The 19,094-nt window shown below is 46.5% G+C and overlaps 1 protein-coding gene across 3 annotated transcripts in view; it reads right to left on the reverse strand.

Annotated features, from left to right (window-relative positions):
- The window catches only part of LOC139268710 (amyloid-beta A4 precursor protein-binding family A member 1-like), a 206,645-nt gene extending 198,905 nt beyond the window's left edge, over positions 1-7,740 (reverse strand). For all 3 annotated transcript variants that reach the window (XM_070887334.1, XM_070887324.1, XM_070887303.1), the window contains exon 1: positions 7,575-7,740. The gene's annotated coding sequence lies outside the window, so the exon portion shown is untranslated. The remainder of the gene's footprint in view (positions 1-7,574) is intronic.
- Between the last annotated feature and the right edge of the window lie 11,354 nt (positions 7,741-19,094).

Genomic DNA, 19,094 nt, shown 5'->3' on the forward strand with positions numbered 1-19,094 from the left:
GGGGGAACAAGGAGATGGGGGGGGGGGAACAAGGAGATGGGGGGGGGGGGAACAAGGAGATGGGGGGGGGGGGAACAAGGAGATGGGGGGGGGGGGGAACAAGGAGATGGGGGGGGGGGGAACAAGGAGATGGGGGGGGGGAACAAGGAGATGGGGGGGGGGGAAACAAGGAGATGGGGGGGGGGGAAACAAGGAGATGGGGGGGGGGGAACAAGGAGATGGGGGGGGGGGGGGGGAACAAGGAGATGGGGGGGGGGAAACAAGGAGATGGGGGGGGAACAAGGAGATGGGGGGGGGGAAACAAGGAGATGGGGGGGGGGAAACAAGGAGATGGGGGGGGGGAAACAAGGAGATGGGGGGGGGAACAAGGAGATGGGGGGGGGAACAAGGAGATGGGGGGGGGAACAAGGAGATGGGGGGGGAACAAGGAGATGGGGGGGTGTCGGTGTCGGGTCCGGAGGCGGGGGAAGCGGGAGTCGGGTCGGGTCCAGTCCGGGGGCGGGCAGGGGGTGGTGGAAAGTGGGAGCCGGGTCGGGGTCGGAGTCGGGTCCAGTCCAGGGGCTGGGGGGGGAGTCGGGTCGGGTCCGGGGGGGGGGAGCGGGAGTCGAGTAGGGTCTGGACCGGGGGCATGGGGGGGGGAAACAGGAGTCGGGTCGGTGTCGGGTCCGGTCCAGGGGCGGGGGGGGGAACGGGAGTTGGGTCCGGTCCAGTCCGGGGGCGGGGGAAGCGGGAGTCGGGTCCGGTCCAGGGCGGGGGGGGGGGCGAGCGGGAGTTGGGTCGGTCTGGAGGCGGGGGGCGGGAGTCGAGTCGGGTCGGGAGGAAACAGGAGCTGGCCGTGGGAGGAGTCTTATTCACGCAGCCCCAGTGAGGCCATTGGGCCAGGGCTAGCGGCTGCGTGCTTCTGCCCCTCCCACACAGTTTCGTGCGCCTGGAGCTACTGCACTTGTGCGCCCACTGTAGCGCATGTGCAGAGGTCCCGGCACTGTTTTCAGCGCAGGGACCTGGCTCCGCCCCCTACAGCTCGTGCTGCGCTGCGCCGGGCTACAAACGATCTGCAGGTAGGTGGAGAATACGGAGGGTTTTTTTAGGCGCACTTTGTGGCGCGAAAAACAGGCGTCCAGGTCAGGACTGCGCCGTTCTAGGCACGGCTCGAAACTTGGGCCCATAGAATTGAAAAGTAGGGAAGTTATGCTCAACCTATATCGAACATTGGTTAGACCGCACTTATACTGCATATAGTTCTGGTCGCCATATTATAAAAAGGATATAGATGCACTGGAGAGGGTGCAGAGAAGCTTTACAAGATGATAGCAAAAATGCGAGAGTGTACATATTAGGAAAGCATGAATAGGCTGGGTCTCTTTTCTCTTGAAAAAATGCTCAGGGGTGACCTAATAGAGGTCTTTAAAATTATGAAAGGTTTTTATAGAGTGGATACAGAGAGAATGTTTCCACTTGTGGGGAAGAGCATAACTAGAGGCCATCAATGCAAGATAGTCACCAAGAAATCAAATAGGGAATTCAGAAGAAACTTCTTTACCAAAAATGTGGGAATGTGGAACTCGCTGCCATAGGGAGTTATTGAAGTGAATAGTATAGATGCATTTAAGGGGAGGCTAGACAAGCATATGAGGGCGAAGGGAATAGAGGGTTATAGAGTTAGAAGAAGAAAGACGGGAGGAGGCTCGAGTGGAGCATAAATGCCGGTTATGGACTGTTGGGTCGAATGTGCCATATATACTATGTAATCATATGTAAAAAGAATTCCTTTCATAATACAAAAGCCAAATCATTTTAAAGCTTTTCAAATGATCTGCCTGTTGGTAAATTTTAACTCGTACCATCAGCATTTGCATTCAACTTGAAAAAGGGACTAAAATGTGATGTAGTTACCACATGCGATGACAGCATCCTTCCCAAAGATTTCTGAACAACAACTTGCATTAACTAGTAGAGTGGACAAGGGAGAATCAGTGGACGTGGTGTATTTGGACTTTCAAAAGGCCTCTGACAAGGTCCCACATAAGAGATTGGTGTGCAAAATCAAAGCACATGGTATTGGGGGTAATTTACTGGCGTGAATAGAGAATTGGTTGGCAGACAGGAAACAGAGAGTCAGGATAAACGGGTCCTTTTCGGAATGGGAGGCAGTGACTAGTGGAGTGCAGCAGGGCTCAGTGCTGGGACCACAGCTCTTTACAATATACATTAATGATTTGGATGAAGGAATTGAGTGTAATATCTCCAAGTTTGCAGATGACACTAAACTGGGTGCCGGTGTGAGCTGTGAGGAGGATGCTAAGAGGCTGCAGGGTGATTTGGACAAGTTAGGCAGTTGCAGTATAATGTGGATAAATGTGAGGTTATCCACTTTGGTGGCAAAGTGTGAGGTCATCCACCTTGGGAAAAAAAAACAGTAAAAGGGAATATTATTTGAATGGGGAGAAATTACAACATGCTGCAGTGCAGAGGGACCTTGTGCATGAAACTCTTTTAGAATCCAAAAAGTTAGTTTGCAGGTGCAGCAGGTAATCAGGAAGGCAAATGGAATGTTGGCCTTCATTGCGAGAGGGATGGAATACAAAAGCAAGAAGGTCCTTCTGCAACTGTATAGGGTATTGGTGAGGCCGCCCCTGGAGTACTACGTGCAATTTTGGTCACCTTACTTAAGGAAGGATATACTAGCTTTGGAGGGGTACAGAGACGATTCACTCGGCTGATTCCGGAGATGAGGGTTTTACCTTATGATGATAGATTGAGTAGACTGGGTCTTTACTCGTTGGAGTTCAGAAGGATGAGGGGTGATCTTATAGAAACATTTAAAATCATGAAAGGGATAGACAAGATAGATGCAGAGAGGTTGTTTCCACTAGTTAGGGAGACTAGAACTAGGGGGCACAGCCTCAAAATACAGGGGAGCCAATTTAAAACCGAGTTGAGAAGGAATTTCTTCTCCCAGAGGGTTGCGAATCTGTGGAATTCTATGCCCAAGGAAGCAGTTGAGGCTAGCTCATTGAATGTATTCAAGTCACAGATAGATAGATTTTTAACCAATAAGGGAATTAAGGGTTACGGGGAGCGGACGGGTAAATGGAGCTGAGTCCACGGCCAGATCAGCCATGATCTTGTTGAATGGCGGAGCAGGCTCGAGGGGCTAGATGGCCTACTCCTGTTCCTAATTCTCATGTTCTTATGTAAAAACATGAAGGCAGATTATCTGAATGGTGGCAGATTAGGAAAAGGGGAGGTGCAATGAGACCTGGATGTCATGGTTCATCAGTCATTGAAAGTGGCATGCAGGTACAGCAGGCGATGAAGGCGGCAAATGGCATGTTGGCCTTCATAGCTAGGGGATTTTGAGTATAGGAGCAGGGAGGTCTTACTGCAATTGTACAGGGTTTTGGTGAGGCCTCAACTGGAATATTGTGTTCAGTTTTGGTCTCCTAATCTGAGGAAGGACGTTCTTGCTATTGAGGGAGTGCAGTGAAAGTTCACCAGACTGATTCCAGGGATGGCTGGACTGACATATGAGGAGAAACTGGATCAACTGGGCCTTTATACACTGGAGTTTAGAAGAATGAGAGGGGATCTCATAGAAACGTAGAAGATTCTGACGGGACGGGACAGGTTAGATGCGGGAAGAATGTTCCCGATGTTGGGGAAGTCCAGAACCAGGGGACACAGTTAGGATAAGGGGTAGGCCATTTAGGACCGAGATGAGGAGAAACTTCTTCATTCAGAGAGTTGTGAACCTGTGGAATTCCCTGCCGCAGAGAGTTGTTGATGCCAGTTCGTTGAATATATTCAAAAGGGAGTTAGATGTGGCCCTTATGGCTAAAGGGATCAAAGGGTATGGAGAGAAAGCAGGAATGGGGTACTGAAGTTGCATGATCAGCCATGATCATATTGAATGGTGGGTGCAGGCTAGAAGGACCAAATGGCCTACTCCTGCACCTATTTTCTATGTTTCTATAGCGCATTTAAATGTAGCAAAACGTCCCAAGGTGCTTCACTGGAACATTATCAGATAAAATTTGACACCGAGCTACATGAGGAGATATTAGGACAGGTGACCAAAAGCTTGGTCAAAGTGGTAGGTTTTAAGGAGTGTCTTAAAGGAGGAGAGATGGAGAGGATTAGGGAGGGTGTTCCAAAGCTTAGGGCCTCGGCAGCTGAAGGCACGGCCATCAATGGTGGGGCGATGGAAATCAGGGATGAGCAAGAGGACAGAATTGGAGGAGTACAACGATCTCAGAGGGCTGTAGGGCTAGAGGAGATTACAGAGATAAGGAAGGGCGAGGCCATGGCGTGATTTGAACACATGGATGAGAGTTTTAAATTCAAGGCATTGCCAATGTAGGCCAGCGAGTACAGTAATGCTGGTGAACGGGACTTTTTGCGAGTCAGGACACGGCAGCAGAGTTTTGGATGGGCTCAAGTTTATGGAGGGTGGGAGGCTGGACAGGATTGCATTGGAATAGTCAAATCTCAGGAGGGATGACTAAAAGCTTGGTCAAAAAGGTAGAGTTTAAGGATGTTCATAAAGGAGCAGGGAGAGGTATTGAAGTTCAGGGAGGAATTTCCAGAGCATAGGGTCCAGATAGTTGAAGGCACGGACATTAATTGTAGGATGAAGGGTGTGAGAAATGGGCAATGGGTAGAATCGGAGAAATGTTGAGTTCTCAACAATGTGCATTTATATAGCATTTTTAACATAATAAAATGTCCCAAGGCACTTCACAGTTTGAGACTAAGCCGCATAAGGAGATATTTGGTCAAAGAGGTAGATTTTAAGGAGTGTCTTAAAGGAGAAGAGAGAGGTAGAGGATTAGAGGGTATGCCAGAGCTTGGGGCCGAGGCAACTGAAGGCACGGCCACCAATGATGGAACGACTAAAATCAGGGATGCTCAAGAGGCCAGAATTGGAGGAGCGCAGAGATCGCAGAGGGTTGTAGGGCTGGAGCAGCTTACAGTGATAGGGAGGGTCGAGATCATGGTGGGGGGGGGGGGGGGGATTTGAAAAAAAGGATGAGAATTTTTTTTTTTTTAAATCGAGGCATTGCTTAACCGGGAGCCAATGTCGTCAGTGAGCACAGGAGTGCTGGGGAAATGGGACTTGGTGCAAGTTAGGACTTGGGCACAAGAGGGTTATAGGGCTGGAGGTGATTACAGAGGTTGAGGGAAGGGGGGGGGGGGCAAGGGCATGAAGGGATTTAAACACAAGAATGAGATTTTTATATTTGAGGCATTGGAGGACTGTAAACCAATATAGGTCAGCGAGCAGATGGGTGAGAGAAATTTGATGCAAGTTAGGTTACGGGAGCAGAGATTTGGATGAGCTGTCATGTATAGAAGGTGGAGAATATGAAGCTGGCCAGGAGAGCATTGGAGTAGTTGTGTCTGATGGGCTGAGGCAGGGGCGGAGACAGACAATGCAATGGAGGTGGAAGTTGGAGGTGGAAGTAGGGGAGTCTTTGTCACGGAGAAGATATGTGGTTGGAAACTCAGCTCAGGGCCAAATAAGAAAGCAAGGGTGTGAACGGATCTGGTTCAACCTGAGGCACTGACTGGGGAAGGGGAATGGAATCAATGGCGAGGGGACGGAGTTCGTGGTGGGGGCCAAAGATGAAGGCTTCAGTCTACCCAATGTTTAACTGGGGGAAATTACAACTCAGCCAAGAGTGGATGTTGAACAAAAAGCCTGACAACACAGAGAGTGTGGAGGGGTCAAGACAGGTGGTGGAGAGGTAGAGCTGGGTGTCGTGAGCGTACATCTCCAAGTTGACCCTACGTCTGCAGATAATGTCGTGAAGGGCAGTATGTAGGTCAGGAAGAAGTCATTTCTGAAGATTAAGCATTCACTGAATGAATGGAATCTGTTATTACCAAAAAATGGACACACCTGTCCAGGTAGAAAAATGTAAGTCAATACTTTTCCTCCCACAGATCAGTTACAAGACATAAGAAGTAGGAGCAGGAGTAGGCTATTCGGCCCTTCGAGCCTGCTCCACCATTCAATAAGGTCATGGCTGATCTTCTATCTCAACTCCACCTTCCCGCACTATCACCATATCCCTTGGTTCCCTTAGTATTCAAAAATCTATTGATCTTAGTCTTGAATATACTACACAACTGAACATTCACAGCCTTCCAGGTAGAGAATTCCAAAGATTCACAACCATCTGAGTGAAGACATTTCTCTTCATCTCAGTCCTAAATGGTCGACCCCTTATTCTGAGACTGTGATCCCCTACTCTAGACAACCCAGTCATCCTCCCAGCATCAACCCTGTCAAGCCCTTTAAGATGTTTCAATGATATCACCTCTCAATCTTCTAAACTCTAGGGAATATAGGCCTAGTCTACTCAATCTCTCCTCATAGGCCAATACCCCCCCATCCCAGGAACCAATCTAGTGAACCATCGTTGCACTCCCTCCAAGGTAAAGAGAGCAAAACTGTACACAGTACTTCAGCTGTGGTCTCACCAAGACCTGTATCACGTTCCCCAAAGTGATTTTTCAATCATATATAGCCATGGATCATATAATTCATATAATATGGAATAGGTTTTTCTTAAGACTTTTAGCCAAATCTTTTACTTTACTAACCCATTGAAGTTATCAGTGGCGGATGCAAAGAACTCAAAAATATGAATAAAACTTGGATGAATGAAAAATCTTTCAGAAACTTCGACAAAATTCAACAGGACACTGACGATGCAGAGTACAAGCTGCAGAATGTAAATACACACTCTTCATCTGAATAGTACACAGTATTAAATTCATTAACCTGTGCAGAAATATGAGAAATGGTAAAAATGAAATCCTAACTGGCTATTACATTGTAAAAAAAGACACGTTTTTAGATTTCCTCTATATTACTGATTGAGTCGTTGCTATTGAATTACTGTTAGTTAAACTAATTACAATTTGCAAGCCAAATATTTTAACCCTCTGCCCCTTTAAAGAATAAAAGAATCCCTCCACCCTGATCTTGAAAGACAGAGAATTGATGGGGAGGTTACAGGTTGATATAGATGGGATTATGGGTAAAACCTTGCTCTAAGATATCACCGCCCTTTGGGTTAAAACAATGTAAGGTAGGTTTTTTATCTGTATGATATATTAGCAAACATACCATCAAATGAAACACACACACACACGATCTTAAGAAGCTTTCATCTTGCAACCATAAGCAACCTCAAGAAGATGCCACATCAACACAACAAAGCATTACTGCAGCAATAAACTGATCGGCGAGAACAGCATCTTCACAATAAGATTAACTACCTCTTGGATGTTCCAGTCAATGCACAATTCATCAAAAGAAAAACACTAGAGAAACATATATAACCATATCTAGGGCAAAAAAACCATTAGGATTGTGTATTATGTTATTTCTTTCATGCGGTGTTATTTTTAAACAGTATTTACTTGCATTCAAGGTTTTTTTTTGCATTACAGGTTCCACACCACCTTTTAGCATCTGTCGCAAATCCACTCTGCAAATGAAAAAAGGCATCCTGCAAAAAAAAATCAAGGGGAACTGAGAATACAATCTTGCTTCCACATACCTGTGATTCCTAAAGCCCCTCAAGATCTGGATACAATTGCATTGTGTGCAGTTTGCGCGTTTGCTTGCAATTATTTAAACCCCCTTTTGCCTGCTGTTTCTCCCTCTTGCACTTACACACACACTGATTTGCAGAGTGACTGACGTTCTTTCTCCAGCAGGAAGTCGCCCCGTTGCGCGCGGCCGCTGCAAAGTCTAGCGCGCGTGCGGTGCCGGCGGCCGGCGCTCCCGGGCCGGGCTCACTGCGCAGGCGCAGCGAGAGGCGGCTGGGCGTGAGGTCGGGGGAAGGGATTGACCCCCAGCTGGGGCTGGACTGGGCTGTTGGCCTGGCCCGGCCCACCGACTCACCGGAGACAGGAGAGACCGGGCTCAAGGTAACGCAGGGATCTCAGTGCAATCCCCATTAACAGGGGAAGCTGACCCCCCAGGGGTCAATCCCAACCCCACACCCCCAGAGGTCAATCCCACCGCCCCCCACCCCGCCCCAGGGGTCAATCCATCCCACACCCAGGGGTCACAAGAACATAAGAAATAGGAACAGGAGCAGGCCACATGACCCATCGAGCCTGCTCCGCCATTTAATATCATGGCTGATCTGATCATGGACTCAGCTCCACTTCCTTGCCCGCTCCCCATAACCCCTTATCCCCTTATCATTTAAGGAACTGTCTTTTTCTGTCTTAAATTTATTCAATGTCCCAGCTTTCATAGCTCTCTGAGGCAGTGAATTCCACAGATTTACAACCCTCTGAAAGAAGAAATTTCTCCTCATCTCTGTTTTATTCTAAGATCATACCCTCTAGTTCTAGTCTCCCCCATCAGTGGAAACATCCTCTCTGCATCCACCTTGTCAAGCTCCCTCATAATCTTATACGTTTCAATAAGATCACCTCTCATTCTTCTGAATACCAATGAGTAGAGGCCCAACCTACTCAACCTTTCCTCATAAGTCAACCCCCTCATCCCTGGAATCAACCTCTTGAACCTTCTCTGAACTGCCTCCAAAGCAAGTATATCCTTTCATAAATATGGAAACCAAAACTGCATGCAGTATTCCAGGTGTGGCCTCACCAATACCCTGTATAACTGTAGCAAGGAAGTTTACAAACATTAAACACTTCAGTTTTACAAATAAATAAATGATAAATACATCAATCAATCAACCAATAAATCAATCCAAAAAAATTAATAAAAAATTAAAAAATCAATAAATAAAACATTTTCTACTTACCGACTGCAGCACCGGGAGCCCTCCAACAGCGTGCTGGGACGCCCCCCAGTGTGTCTCTGTCAGTGTCTCTATCTCTTTGTCTGTCTGTGTGTGTCTCTCTCACTCTCTGTCTGTCAGTGTCTGTGTTTCTGACAGTGAGGGGAAGGGGGGTGGAGGGGGGGCAGGAGAGGAAGGGAGGGAGAGAGGGGGGAGGGGAGAGAGGAGAGGGAGGCTGAATGGGCCGGGCCCAAGACTTCGGACGGGACCCGCCCCCAGCACCGGATTTACAGGTAGGTGGCCGGGGTCGGGTCGGGTCTGGGAGTCGTGTCGGGTCATGTCCGGGGGCGGGGGGGGTGAGCGGGAATCGGGCCGGGAGCGGGGCAGGGGAGTGGGAGTCGGGTCCGGGAGCAGAGGGGGGACAGTGGGAGTTGGGTCAGGTCCTGGTGGGGGGGGGGGGGGGAGCGGAGTTCGGGTCTAGGGTGGGGGGGGAGGTCGGGTCGGGAGGTGCAGCCTGATCCACACAGCCCCAGTGAGGCCATTCGGCCAGGGCTAGGGGCTGCAGGATTTGGGCCCCTCCCACACAGTTTTGGGCGCCTGGAGCTACTGCACATGCGCGCCCACTGAAGCCCGCCTGTGCAGAGGTCCCAGCACTGTTTTCAGTGCAGGAACCTGGCTCCGCCCCCGACAGCTCGTGCTGCGCTGTGCCTAGCTCCAGAGGACCTGCAGGGAGTTGAATAATCGGTAAGTATTTTTTAGGCGCACTTTCTGGCGCAAAAAACGGGCGTCCAGGTCGGGGCTGCGCCGTTCTAGGCACGGCCCGAAACTTGGGCCCATAAAAAGGAAGCGAGTAGCTAAAGTAAACGTTGGTCCCTTAGAGGATGAGACTGAAGAATTAATAATAGGAAACAGGGAAAATGGCAGAGACTTTGAACAAAATTTTGTATCAGTCTTCATGGTAAAGGACACTAAAAACATCCCAATAATTGATAATCAAGGAGCCATTGGTGCGGGGGCGGGGGGGAGAATTTAAAACAATCACTAGAGATAAAGTACAATGCAAACTAATAGGATGTAATGAGCAGAGTGGATAAAGGGGAACCAGTTGATGTCGTGTATTTGGATTTCCAGAAAGCATTCGATAAGGTGCCACACAAAAGGTTACTGCACAAGATAAGAGCTCACGGGGTTGGGGGTAATATATTAGTGTGGATAGAGGATTGTATAACTAACAAAAAACAGAGAGTCGGGATAAATGGATAATTTTCAGGTTGGCAAATTGTAACTAGTGGGGTGCCACAGGAATCAGTGCTGGGGCCTCAACTATTTACAATTTATATTAATGACTTGGATGAAGGGACCGAGTGTAACGTAGCCAAATTTGCTGATGATACAAAGATAGGTGGGAAAACAAGTTGTGAGGAGGACACGAAGAATCTACAAAGGGATATACATAGGCTCAGTGAGTGGGCAAAAATTTGGCAGATCTACTATAATCTGGGAAAATGTGAGGTTTTCCACTTTGGTAGGAAAAATAAAAAAGAAAATTATTTTTTAAAGGGAGAGCGATTACAAAATGCTGTAGTACAGAGGGATCTGGGGGTTCTAGTACATGAAACGCAAAAAGTTAGCATGCAGGTACAGCAAGTAATCAGGAAGACAAATGGAATGTTGGCATTTATTGCAAGGGGGATGGAATATAAAAGTAGGGAAGTCCTGCTCCAAGTGTACAGGCCATTGGTAAGACCACGACTGAAGTACTGCGTACAGTTTTGGTCTCCTTATTTAAGGAAGGATATACTTGCATTGGAGGCTGTTCAAATTAGGTTCACGAGGTTGATTCCTGGAATGACGGGATTGTCATATGAAGAAAGGTTGAGCAGGTTGGGCCTATACTCATTGGAGTTTAGAAGAATGAGAGATGATCTTATTGAAACATAGAAGATTCCGAGGGGGCTTGACAGGGTAGATGCAGAGAAGGTGTTTCCCATCATGGGGGAATCAGGAACTAGGGGGCATAGTTTCAGAATAAGGAGCCGCTCCTTTAAAACAGAAGTGGAGGAAGAATTTCTTCTCTGAGGGTCGTAAATCTTTGGAATTCTCTGTCCCAGAGAGCTGTGGAAGCTGGGTCATTGAATATATTTAAGGTGGAGATAGACAGATTTTTGAACGATAAGGGAGTGTAGGGTTATGGGGAGTGGGCTGGGAAGTGGAGCTGATCCCAAGATCATATCAGCCATGATCTTATTGAATGGCGGAGCAGGCTCGAAGAGCCAAATGGCTTACTCCTATTTCTTATGTTCTAATCCCAACCCCCCCCCCAGAGGTCAATCCAACCCCCACCCCCAGGGGTCAATCCCTCCCTCCCCACCCCTGCCCCAGGCATCAATCCCTTTCCCACCCCCAGGGGTCAATCCCTTTCCCATCCTTAGGAGTCAATCCAACCTCTCCCTGGAGTCAATCCAACCTCCCCCAGGGTTCAATCCACCCCCACCTCAGGGACACCTAGACTCTATCCAACTCCAAATATCACCCCTGACCAGTCCAGTCCCACCCAAGATCACCCGGGGCCAAATTAAATTCTAGGGATCATCCAAGCTCACCTGATCCCTCCCCAAGAATCACCCCAGGCTCACTCCTAACCCCAGGGATAACCCAGGCTGAATAACTCCATTGATCATCTTGACTTAAATTCAGTCCCACCCCAACGATCACCTGAGGGTGATCCGATCCCACGGAATACACCAGGCCCTACCCCACTCACAAGAATCTCAGCAGACTCAACCCAACCCCATCCCAGGAATCTCACCGGATGAAATCAAGCCCCACCTCAAGGATCACAGCAGATTCTACTCCATCCCTAGGTTCTCACTGGGTTTAATCCAGCTGCATTCCAGGATTTACATTGGGCTCAATTCAAACCCTAACCCCATGGACCTTCCCAATCCAAACCTACACCAAGGATATCTCCAAGCTCAGTCCAGCCCCAATCCCAGTGATGACACTGGGCTCAGCCCAACCATATCCCAGCACTCTCACCAAACTCCATCTAATCCCATCCTAGGGATCAAAACTGGTCCATACCCTATCCCTGGATCATACAAGGCTCAATCCAACTCCACCCCGGGGATCATACGAGTCCTAACTCCATCCCAACAATCACGCCAGCCTGCATCCAATTGAGCTTCAAGATTCAGACTGGGTCCAAGTCATCACTGGGCTCAGAGTGCAGACTGCCCCTCCCCTTTGATCAACAGAAAAGTGCAGGGGGCTGGTCTGATTTTGTTACTCTGCGATTTTCAGTGGAAGGTGAATTGCAGGCTGAAGGAGTATTTAATGACAGATTGTATCGCAGCAACATTCACCTTGTGTGTGTGTCATTGTATATGGGTGCATGTGCTAGCATGCGTGGTCTGTATATGTGTCATTTCCAGTATCATAGAATTTTACCGTGGAAGGAGGCCATTTCGGCCCATTGTGTCTGTGCCGGCCAGCAAGAGGCTATCCAGCTGAATCCCACTTTCCAGCTCTGGTTCCGTAATCCTGCAGGTTACGGCACTTCAGGTGCACATCCAAGCACTTTTTAAATATGGTGAGGGCTTCTGCCTCAACCACACTTTCAGGCAGTGAGTTCCAGACCCCTACAATCTGTGTGAAGAAATTTCCCCTCAAAACTCCTTTAAACCTTCTACCAATTACTTTAAATTTATGCCCCCTGGTTGTTGACCCCTCTGCTAAGGGAAAAATAGGCCCTTTCTATCAATTATATCTAGGCCTCTCATAATTTTATACACCTCAATGAGGTTTCCTCTCAGCCTCCTCTCTTGCAAGGAACACAAGCCCAGCCTATCCAATCAGTCTTCATAGCTAAGATTCTCCACTCCCGGCAACATCCTCGTAAATCTCATCTGTACCCCCTCCAATGTAATCATGTCCTTCCTGTAATGCGGTGACAAGAACTGCACGCAGTACTCTAGATGTGGCCTAAACAGTGTTTCATACAGTTCAAGCATAACCTTCCTGCTCTTATATTCTATGCCTCGGCTAATAAAGGCAAGCATACCGTATGTCTTCTTAACCACCTTATCTACCTGGACTGCTACCTTCAGGGATCTGTGGACATGTGCTCCCAGGTCCCTCTGTTCCTCTACATTTCTCAATGTCCTACCATTTAATGTGTATTCCCTTTCCTTGTTAGCCCTCTCTAAATGCATTACCTCACATTTCTCCGGATTGAATTCCATTTGCCAGTTCTGCCCACCTGACCAGTTGATTGATATCCTTCTGCAGTATGTGTCATCTATGGTTGTAGTTATACTGCACACAAGGAACTCAAAGCGTTTCACCGGGAGAGGGAGAGCCAATTTCTACTGGCACCTCAAGGTTGCGCTCAGTCCATGATTCTGAAGTCAGTTTTCAGCTCTTCCAGCATTCCTGATGTCAAGGTGTTAACATTGCAACGCTCATCATCATCAAAGTCCTTCCCTCGGAATCGTGGAAGACTTTATTCCACTCTTAAAATGAGTCATTAGGTGGCTGAACAGTCCAATATGAGAACCACAGTCCCTGTCACAGGTGGGACAGATAGTCGTTCAGGGAAAGGGTGGGTGGGACAGGTTTGCCACATGCTCCTTCTGCTGCCTGCGCTTGGTTTCTGCATGCACTCGGTGATGAGACTCGAGGTGCTCAGCACCCTCCCTGATGCATTTCCTCCACTTAGTGCGGCCTTTGGCCAGAGACTCCCAGGTGTCAGTGGGGATGTTGCACTTTTTCAGGGAGGCTTTGAGGGTGTCCCAATAACGTTTCCTCTGCCCACCTTTGGCTCGTTTGCCGTGAAGGAGTTCCGAGTAGAGCGCTTGCTTTGGGAGTCTTGTGTCTGGCACATTAACATCGCAACGCTATATGTTAAGGCAAGTGTCAGCAACGGGCCCAAGACTGCATTTTACAAAGATATTTGTGCTTCTGTTGTGAAACCCCCTTGAGAGATGCTTAGATGCAGGGCAGGGACATGGTGTTTACAGCTCACTCGCTCCCTCCCCCAGTCCCCCCTGCTTCTCGGGGGACCTTTGTGGTCTCTGAAACATTTGCTGTGGGACAGACTGAGATATCTATAGATTTCGGAGGTCCTTTGGGATACAGAGCGAGTAGAGATAGGAAATAAAACGGCCACAGAGATTTTGTTTGAATTGAACAAGACCACAGGTAGATCTGAGAGGAAAGAAAAAAAAAGTAAGACCCAGAATTGTAGAATAGTACAGCAGAGAAGGAGGCCATTCAGCCCATCGAATCTGTGCCGGCCCGTTCGAAGAGCAGTCTAGTTCATCCCACTCCCCCGCTCTTCATACCCCGGCAATATTTTCTCCTTCAAGTATTTATCTAATTCCCTTTTGAAGGCTACTATTGAATCTGTTTCACGACCTTGGGATCTCCCAAAGCGTTTACAGCCAATGAATTACTTTTACAGATAGAACAGATCGTGACAAACAAGAATATTTATCAGCTGGAGAAAGGGTAGCTACCTTGCCACCCATGTTATAAACACTAAAGTGTGCCCTCAGGATCTGTGTTCAGTGGGGAATGCTGTCTATCCTTAGAAATCATTTAGTTTACACTTCAGTGCAAATGGACTATACATGCATGAGAAGAACCCAGTATTCTGCTTTGGCTATGCAGTTTTTTCTTTCATATTACATAAATTTACAGCATAGAAGCAGGCCATTCGGTTTATGCTCCACACAAGCCTCCTTCCATCCCACCTCATCTCACCCTACCAGCATAACCTATTCCTCTCTCTCCCTCATGTGCTCACATAGCTTCCCCTTAACTGCATCTAATTCTATTTGCTTCAACTACTCCATGTGGTAGCGAGTTGCACGTGCTGGAAAATTCCACAAAATGCAAACCTATTGGGAAAAAAAGGTCGGAAAATAACCAGGATGAATATGTCACGCCGCATGCATGCTCTCAGTTATAAGGTGCAAGTTTCAAGTGTGCAAAATGTAAAGGATCTTGGTTCCCTCATACTGTCCTGGTGAATGAAGCAAAGGTTCGATTACAGCTGCGTAACTGTTTTCCATCTCCCCGGGTTAATGTCTATTTACAGTGAGTGATGTCTCCCCAGTCTGCAGCAGCTGCAGTTTCACCATCCTTAAACACCACAACACACCCTGACGTCAGGGATACTGAGGAGAAACCATCTCTTGTGTCCACAGGGAAATGCTGCTGCAGAACCGCCATCAAAGTAATGTCATTTGGTTAGGTTGCTGCATTATGTTAATTTTAACCTTTCGACGGATGGAATTGCTTTGCAATCTGTGAAGTGTGCATATCTCTCTTTTATTTAAAATGTGAAATGTCCAAAAATCATCATAAGTTGTGTCCGGAGCAGAGAACAAGTACATTTATTTAATTCACATTATTTTCTGAAGAAAGTAAAAATACATAGTCTTGAGATCTCTCTCTCGCTGTCTCTGTGTCAGCTGTGGCTCAGTGGGTAGCATTCTCGCCTCTGAGTCAGAAAGTTATGGGTTCAAGTTCCACTCCAGAAATTTGCGTACAAAACTTCAGTGCCGTGCTGTGTCAGCTGTGGCTCAGTGGGGCACTCTTGCCTCTGATTCAGAAGGTTGTGGGTTCAAAAACCCACTCCAGAGATTGAGCACAAAAATCTAGGCTCTCGGATGTGCCGTCTTTCAGATGAGATGTTAAACCGAGGCCCCGTCTGCTCTCTCAGATAGACGTAAAAGATCCTATGGTGCTATTTCGAAGAAGAGCAAGGGAGTTATCCCTGGTGCCCTGGGTCAATATTTAGCCCTCAATCAACATAACAAAAACAGATTACCTGGTCATTATCACATTGCTGTTTGTGGGAGCTTGCTGTGTGCAATTGGCTGCCATGTTTCCTACATTACAACAATGACTACACTTCAAAAGTATTTCATTGACTGGAAAGGGCTTTGTGACATCCTGAGGTTGTGAAAGGCACTAAATAAATGTATTTATAAAGTTTTGATTTTAAAATTCTATTATGGTGCAGAAAGTGCTAACTAACGCAAGTGGATACTATGCACATAAGTTATGGTTAAGTGGAAAAATAGTATTTAAAAAAATAAACATTACAATAACAATATATGCTTTATATTTATCATTGGCGGCTGTGCCTTCAGATGCCTGGGCCCTAAGCTCTAGAATTCCCTCCCTAAACCTCTCCGTCTCTCCTCCTTTAAAACCCACCTCTTTAACCAAGCTTTTGGTCACCTGTCCTAATATCTCCTTAAATGGCTCGATGTCAAATTTTGACTGATTGCGCTCCAGTGAAGCACCTTAGAATGTTTTACTACATTAAAGGTGTTATGTAAATACTGTACTAGTTGTTGTTGACTGACTAGAAATGGGGCTTATATAAATGCAAGTTATATAATATCTATAAAGTTTTCTTTCTCCTGAATAAGTAACTAAATTCTTGTCAACTCGATCTGTAGTCCACATGAGAAACATCAACTTCTACCAATTTTCTTTTATGAATGATTATTTGCTTTTGAAGTGATAGATACATACTGGGGTTGAGGTTCAGCGCATTGAAATAGTGGCAGTTTGCCACAGCATTAATTGGGATTGACATGATAAGAAGCCTGCTTCATGACAAAATCCTATAACCAGATTGAGCTGGAGAATTTGCAGTTAATCTGTAATTCCAAACACATCTGGTCTTTTAGCTACTATGCATACAGCAGAATCCTGAACATACAAAAAAATGTATGTCAAAATCTCAAATATTTTCAACAACACTACAAACCACTCGCCAATTTAAAAACTGCTGTTGGAGAGGGGTTAAACTAATATGGCACCGGAATGGGAACCTGTACAGGGAGACAGAGGGAAGTGTTTGCTAGTGCTGTTGGGGAGGGGTTAAACTAATATGGCAGGGGGGTGGAAACCTATGCAGGGAGACAGGGAAGTAGAATGGAGGCAGAAGTAAAAGTTAGAAAGAAGAAAAGTAAAAGTGGAGGGCAGAGAAACCCAAAGCAAAAATCAAAAAGGGCCACATTACAACATAATTCTAAAGGGGCAAAGTGTGTTAAAAAGACAAGCCTGAAGGCTCTGTGCCTCAATGCGAGGAGTATTCGTAATAAGGTGGATGAATTAACTGCACAGGCAGCAATTAATGAATATGATATAATTGGCATCACGGGGACATGGCTTCCAGGGTGACCAAGGCTGGAACTCAACATCCAGAGGTATTCAACATTCAGGAAGGATAGATAGAAAGAAAAAGGAGGTGGGATAGCGTTACTGATTAAAGAGAAAATTAATGCAAAAGGAAGGACATTAGCTTGGATGATGTGGAATCTGTATGGGTGGAGCTGCGAAATACCAAAGGGCAGAAAATGCTAGTGGGAGTTGTGTACAGACCACCAAACAGTAGTAGTGAGGTTGGGGACATCATCAAATGAGGAATTAGGAATGCGTGCAATAAGGGTACAGCAGTAATCATGGGCGACTTTAATCTGCATATAGATTGGGCTAACCACACTGGTAGTAATACGGTGGAGGAGGATTTCCTGGAATGCATTAGAGATGATTTTCTGGACCAATATGTCAAGGAACCAACTAGAGGGCTGGCCATCCTAGACTGGGTGATATGTAATGAGAAAGGACTAATTAGAAATCTTGTTGTGCGAGGCCCCTTGGGGAAGAGTGACCATAATATGGTAGAATTCTTCATTAAGATGGAGAGTGACACAGTTAATTCAGAGACTAGGGTCCTGAACTCAAGGAAATGAAACTTCAATGGTATGAGACGTGATTTGGCTAGAATAGATTGGCAAATGATACTTAAAGGGTTGACAGCGGATAGGCAATGGCAAACATTTAAAGATCACATGGATGAACTTCAACAATTGTACATCCCTGTATGGAGTAAAAGTAAAACGGGGAAGGTGGCTCAACTGTGGCTAACAAGGGAAATTAAGGATAGTATTAGATCCAAGGAAGAGGCATATAAATTGGCCAGAAAAAGCAGCAAACCTGAGGACTGAGAAATTTTGAATTCAGCAGAGGAGGACAAAGGGTTTAATTAGGAGGGGAAAAACACAGTATGAGAGGAAGCTTGCTGGGAATATAAAAACTGACTGCAAAAGCTTCTATAGATATGTGAAGAGAAAAAGATTAGTAAAGACAAACATAGGTCCCTTGCAGTCATATTCAGGTGAATTTATTATGGAGAACAAAGAAGTGGTAGACGAGTTGAACAAGTACTTTGGTTCTGTCTAAGACACAAATAACCTTCTGGAAATACGAGGGGACCGAGGGTCTAGTGAGAAGGAGGAACTGAAGGAAATCCTTATTAGGTGTGGAATTGTGTTAGGGAAATTGATGGGATTGAAGGCCTATAAATCCCCGGGACCTGATAGTCTGCATCCCAGAGTACTTAAGGAAGAGGCCCTAGAAACAGTGGATGCATTGGTGATCATTTTCCAACCGTCTATCGACTGGATCAATTCCTATGGACTGGAGGGTAGCTAATGTAACACCACTTTTTAAAAAAGGGAGAGAGAAAATGGGTAATTATAGACCGGTTAGCCTGACATCAGTAGTGGGGAAAATGTTGGAATCAATTATTAAAGATGAAATAGCAACGCATTTGGAAAGCAGTGACAGGATCGGTACAAGTCAGCATGGATTTATGAAAGGGAAATCATGCTTGAAAAATCTTCTAGAATTTTTTGAGGATGTAACTAGTAGAGTGGACAAGGGAGAACCAGTGGATGTGGTATATTTGGACTTACAAAATGCTTTTGACAAGGACCAACACAAGAGATTGGTGTGCAAAATTAAAGCACATGGGGGTATTGGGGGTAATGTACTGATGTGGATAGAGAACTGGTTGGCAGACAGGAAGCAGAGTCGGGATAAACGGGTCCTTTTCAGAATGGCAGGCAGTGACTAGTGGGGTGCTGTAGGGCTCAATGCTGGGACCCCAGCTATTTACAATATACCTTAATAATTTAGATGAAGGAATTGAGTGTAATATCTCCAAGTTTGCGGATGACACTAAGCTGGGTGGTGGTGTGAGCTGTGAGGAGGATGCTAAGAGGCTGCAGGGTGACTTGGATAGGTTAGGCGAGTGGGCAAATGCATGTCAGATGCAGTATAATGTGGATAAATGTGAGGTTATCCACTTTGGGGGCAAAAACACGAAGGCAGAATATTATCTGAATGGCGGCAGATTAGGAAAAGGGGAGGTGCAACGAGACCTGGGTGTCATGGTACATCATTCATTGAAAGTTGGCATGCAGGTACAGCAGGCGGTGAAGA

This window comes from Pristiophorus japonicus, chromosome 1, assembly GCF_044704955.1.
Source record: "Pristiophorus japonicus isolate sPriJap1 chromosome 1, sPriJap1.hap1, whole genome shotgun sequence".
NCBI lineage: Eukaryota > Metazoa > Chordata > Chondrichthyes > Pristiophoridae > Pristiophorus > Pristiophorus japonicus.